The 6,000-nt window shown below is 38.9% G+C and overlaps 1 pseudogene; it reads right to left on the reverse strand.

The window, feature by feature from the left end:
- Window positions 1-3,978: 3,978 nt before the first annotated feature.
- Window positions 3,979-6,000, reverse strand: part of LOC114037345 — a 43,103-nt pseudogene continuing 41,081 nt past the window's right edge.

Raw genomic sequence — 6,000 nt, forward strand, 5'->3', positions numbered from 1 at the left:
TCTTACAATGTTTTATAATTGCTATTTAGCAAACCAGGTATTTCCACCTTTGCCTGTAGTTAAAGAGGTTATAGCTAAAACAATTTGGCCATCACTTATGAAAGTTGTAAGATTATTAACCAAGTTATTTGGAGTTACTGTTTTAATGCTAAAACCTAACATTGTTAATTGATTACTGTGTGTGTAAAGGAGGGGATTGAGAGAAAGCCTTATCTGGATTGTTTTGCCCATTCATTGGGGAATGGGGATTGGTGGGTAGGGGCACCAGGATCAGCCCCTCCTTGGGGTCCATGTCAATTCCCCTTATTTTGTAAGCTTACCAAGGACCCCAGGAACCAACTGTGTGGGCAAGGTCATCAGCCCTGGGAAAATAACTTGTTTGAGTTATGGAATTCCTAAACAATGAACCTGTCTTGCTTAGAATTTGCAAGTGTATGTACAATAGATAGAAAGGAATTCTAATGATTAGCTTTTACACCAAGACAAGTTTAAATTTGTAAAGGAAAGATGTTAAATGGAATCTTTTATGTATATGAGTCCTGATAAATTTTTATTGCTTATTACAACTCCATGAGAGTAAAAATAACTATATCTGGCTCTAAGCTGTGATTAGTGAAACTCGCTGTTTGAGGTAAAAGGCTCTTGGGACCCTAATTAATTTTGTTTTGAGTTTGAATTTGGATATAGTTGTCTGCATTAAATCAGTATCTGAGAGAACTGTCACAAGCTACTCAGAGGGAATGTGATCCTGTACTGTTAACAGGTAGAGGTCTGCATCTGGGAAAAAGCCAGGAGGACAATCTTAGCTTCAATCTAGAATGGGATCCTCCTGGCTCAGTTTCCCCATTGTGTTCCTTTGAAAAAAAGTGTTTCCCACCTGACTATTCCTGATTCTGGCTATCAGGTGGAATTGATACTGCATGGTTGGAGAACCGTGACATCTGAACTCAAACAGAGCTAAGGACGTTCTACCCTGTCATATTTCGTATGTCACATGTCTCTGCTTTTTTTCTTTTATAGCAAATTTCTATGATCAGAGCAAGTGGTCAGTAAGAGAAATGAGCACAATGTAAGTATGTGAGATCTTGCTCTTTTGATCTGAATTTGTAGTCATTCCATAGCCTAAACAAGAGTTAAAATTAGTATTTAAACTTGTGTTATGTAGAAGATTCAATTTCTAAAGTATCTCTTTCTTTCAGAGTGAATATTATTAGAAAAGGATAAATAAGCTTGTGAAACAAAGATGTGTGTCTATTTATTTGTGAGGTTAAAGTCAGGAACCTCTTTTGCTTAAAGCAATGCTGTTATGTTAATGAAGAGTGATAACTTACAAGTTATCTTGTCTTATGGTTGAAATATAAAGGAAAGTTAAGCAGTCTGCTTGATGAGTTCAAGAGATTTGGAGAGATGAATAAAGGTTTGATTGAAAATATGGAAGGAGACAAGAAGGTTTGGGGACAAATGGGCAACATCCAAGCTCTACCTGTCCCTAGAAAGTTGCTTTGCGTACCTTTGTGACAGTTTCAGATGGCTTAAGTATGCTGAGCGTGAGGAAGTTTGACAGTATTTTAGAAGAAAGGAAAATTATGTAGCTTGATTTGAAAAAATAATAGCTCAATCGAGTTTGAGATGGCCCTATCAGGAAGGATGCCAGCCCATATTTACCCCGCTTCTGGTTATTTTCCTCCTACTCCTTTTTGACCTTTGTTCGCTTAGCCTCCTTGCCAGATTTGTGTCCTCTAGGCTCAGTGCCTTCCACTTGCAAATGACCACTCAGGCTGGACATCACCCTTTGTCTGAGACCATGACCCATCACCCTCTGGACTTGAAGTCAGCTAAGTTCTGAGCACTGGCTGAAGAGCCAACCACTTGAACAGGACCTCAAGAGGCAGGGACAGCTCTCCGTCCATTCTAGGCAGGAAGCAGTTTCAGAAGCCAAGACCTACATCTCTTACTCTAAAAGATTTTGGGTCCCATTTATTTGAGGGAGGAATGATGGGGTACTGGTGCTCACACCCCAGCCCTCGGATCATGTCTCTCTTCAACCTTTATATGATATTATTATTATTTATTGTTTAATTATTCTTCAATTGTTATGTATTTTGGCATCTAAAACAAGCATACTCTCACGTTACATTTTGTTCCTCATGAACTTTGGGTAAAATGACACCCTAGTGATAGGCTGCCAAAAGTATTGCACAAGGCACCAATAACACTGTTTCTCTTATGTTTTACAGCTTCGTGTATGCTACCTTGCCATTATTAGTGGAACTCATATGGGATGCTATCATAGATTCCCCTTATTTTGTTTCTGGAGCTTCTTTCTACAATATTACATATAATCTTAGTAAGCATTATCGTCCTGTACTTATAAATATAGATATGCAAGCAATGGTAGGTCCCTTTACTTATACGTGTGTTACTTTTGATAATCTTACTGCTTTTCCAGAAAATATCCCTCATATTGCATGTATCTCTTGTACGACTAATAGGGTAGCCTTTAACAAGATGAGTGTTTGTATGTATCTACATAATAATTGCTCATATTGGCTTCCCAATGTTACTGTTTTATATCAAGGAGAAAGTTATAACAATGTTTTTTACATACCAAAGCCATATAAACCTCCTCCCTCATGGAAGACTTTAAATCATCTGTTGAAAACACCCCTTCACCCTTATTATGTATCCCAACGTAGCTATAGTACTTCTTGGTCTCAGCATGTGGTCTCTATGCTAAAGAACAGCCTTCATTCACGTTATTCGGTTTGTGCCCCTAAAAGATATACTTTTTTGTGTGGACATCATACTATCTTTGTGTATGAAACAGCCCAACCCTCAGACTGTCAAAAGAAATATGCTGTCCTATACTTGTCTTGGTTCCTACATTAGTTATGGAACATACACTCTGGGGTTGGTGAATCCAAGGATTGATGTACTTCTACCACTTATTTACTGTAAACTCAACATGGTTAAGAAAAGTCTTAGATCTGGAATTGATAAGTAAAGAATAACAGATTTAATTACATGAGCTAAATTGTGACATAAATGAGTAATGGAGATGACATTGAATTACAATAAATGACAAGACCACATGACAAGATTGTCAGCAAATGCCCCACTTATTTCAAGCAATGTTCAATAAAACTGAATTTCTGTAAGAAAATAATTTGTTCTAAGATTTTATCTACACTCCAGACAACAACCTGGAGTGACTGAAAGTATAAAAACTAAAAACATAAAATACTTCCATGACATATTAATGATTAGTATGTTACAAAATAGTTTTTTCTTAGAAATAATAAAAAATCTAAAAACATTTGAGTGTCTTGAGGAAGGCATTAAAGTCACTGATGATGAGCTTATCTGATCAAATTGAGATATTGGCACATTAGGTAAGATCAGAAGGTAGAGGCATTATATACATTAAGGAAGGATCGTGTCCTTTCCCACGCTGCCCTTTGGGCAAGACCTACATTAATGCTGGTGAACAGGAGCTTCACCAGCCAGCAACACATTCATTTATGGAAGAGCCAACTTCTAAACTCTGAAAATTCTACTGAGAGAAGTCTAAAAAGTTGGTGAGAACTACTAGGTAGGGCCTGACCACTTACAGCACACATCCTAAGATAAACATTGTCTTAGTACAGCAAATCCAACCCAGTTGGTCACATTATGAAGAAATTGTCCCCAGCTGCAAAAATTCAATTGAAATAATATTAAAAAACAAAAACAAAAAACAGCAAACTAAAACTCTTACAATGAAAAAGGAAGACAAGTAAACAATAGTATACATAATCAAAATGTGCTTTATATTTAATTCCCTAAAAATGCATTAATACTCCATTTATATAGCATGATAAAACTATATTAAAAATACTACAATAAGTTGTTAGTAGGCATTTACGGTAACTGTTTTCTTAAAGTTTTATAAGCCTTTAAAATATTTCTGAAGTAACTTTTAAAAGAAGTGGTAAGCTGTCATTGTTGGCAAAAAGAAAGTGATCTTAAGGGAAGAATCATATCAGCAGAGTTTCCTTCTTCTTCTGACTGTGCTTCTAGTGGGAGAGGAGGTTCCCCAGGGTCTCCAGGTCCGGGAAGGGGAGTTGAGGAGAAGACCCTATTTTCGGTTCTGCCTACATCTACAACAGGTAAATTCAACGAAGTATTGTTGGAATAAAAGGAGGCTCTGCTGCACTCTCCTGTTGTTTGGTAGACAACAGTGGCATCTCCGTCTTTCAGCTTGTCAGAGAAATTGCACTCATTAGAATCTAATCTAGACAGACCATTTGTTGCTCCAGGTGGGAGAGGCATATAGCTATGGTGCAGTCCTTTCGGGTGCTCAAGTTTGACCGTCTTTAGCTTCAGCGCTTCATCTGTGATCTTCTCTATCAGGAAGCTCTGTGTTTTCTCTCGTCGAATAGATTCAACCAGAGTGTCAAGTGCCTTAGGGTTTTCCTGTAAGTAGTCCAACAGCTTACCAGCTCTTTTTTCAATTTCTTCAGCGTCCTCTCTAGTGAGTGTTTTCTTTGCACGTAGGTGATCAACATGTCTCTCAGCTATGATTTTTTTTCACATAAATACACCCTCAGATTTTCTAAAGCATCTTTCTTTACTTCGGCCATGTCCTCCTCGGTCAGCGCTGGCGCGGCGGGACCCGTGGCGGAGGCTCCAGAACTCAGGCCGCGCCGCCCCCAGACTGAAGGACTCGAGACATCTCCTCCGCCCCACGCTGGTGATCCAAGGGGTGAGCGGAGCCCAGAGAACGGAGGGGCTCGGGGCCCAAGAGCGGAGCTGGAGCTTCCGGTTAAGGACTGATGTGTTTCAAACACGAAGCTACTAGCTGTTGAAGGAGGAGTATGTATGCTACTAAATACTTCATGTTGTGTGTATGTAAATCACTCTAGGCAAGTTGATACTGGGATTCACCACGTCCACAAGATTGCTCAATGGATTATATCTTATTCGACTGGTCTAATCCCTATTGATATATCAATTCTCATATTTTGGATGTTTTGGTCCATGCATTTTTAATTTGTTGTTACTTGGTTCCAAGCAATCTCTTCTTACAAATGAGCTCAGTAGAATGTAGGGCCAAATGTGATGAATGAATTCAAAAAAGACATTCTGACCTCACTCAGTATGCCTGTTGGTCATTTAAAGTCTTTTACAAGCTGGACCAAACCCGCCTTTCCAGTCCTGTTACTTCTTACACTCCTATGTACTCTACCATCCAGTGACATGGGTCTCCTAACTGTGCCTTGAACATGACACTCCATCCCTCAGCTGCACACATTTTCTCTGGCTCTCCCCCATGCCAGGAACTCTCTCCCTCCTCATTTTGCCTCCTAGCTTCTTTGACTTCCTTCAAGTCTCAGCTAAATCCCAACTTTCTGAATAAATTAAGATAAATTGCATCTAAGATCTAGGTTGCACGAATCTAAACAATTCTTGTTGTATTAGACTATTGACATGAGTCTCATAATGAGTACTTATTGCCTATCAAATACCATTCAAACTCAGCCTGGCTCAATATCAGGGCATGGAATGTATAGCACAAGTGAAGGCCAGCACAGCCAGGAGAGTTCTCCATCAGAGAACAGAGATAGGGATCTGAAGCAATCAGCAGAAATGATCCTATGTTAATGAAACTTGCACTGATCATAAACCCTGTTGTGCTAGTTAGGGAGAATGTAGATTTTTCTTTGGATCATAAGTCTCAGGTGGAGAGGGTATGCCCCTACCCTTGTTCCTTTCCCATGAGTGTGAGTGGATTCTCCCCAGCTGCACACAAACAAGTGGCAAGGCAATCAGTGGGAAAGGATTAGAGATGAATAAATTGGGCTAAGTATTGTTTTTGCTTCATTATGTACAAAATAAATTCCATAATCATTTGATTTTAAGTCTCTGAATGAAGGAGTCCAATGGGCAGTGAACTGGATTAACAAAACTCAACAAGTTTATGGGCTTATGAAGTTGTATAGGCCAAAAACATCATATTTT

Source organism: Vombatus ursinus, unplaced genomic scaffold (genome assembly GCF_900497805.2).
Source record: "Vombatus ursinus unplaced genomic scaffold, bare-nosed wombat genome assembly UNPS02010320.1, whole genome shotgun sequence".
Lineage (NCBI taxonomy): Eukaryota > Metazoa > Chordata > Mammalia > Diprotodontia > Vombatidae > Vombatus > Vombatus ursinus.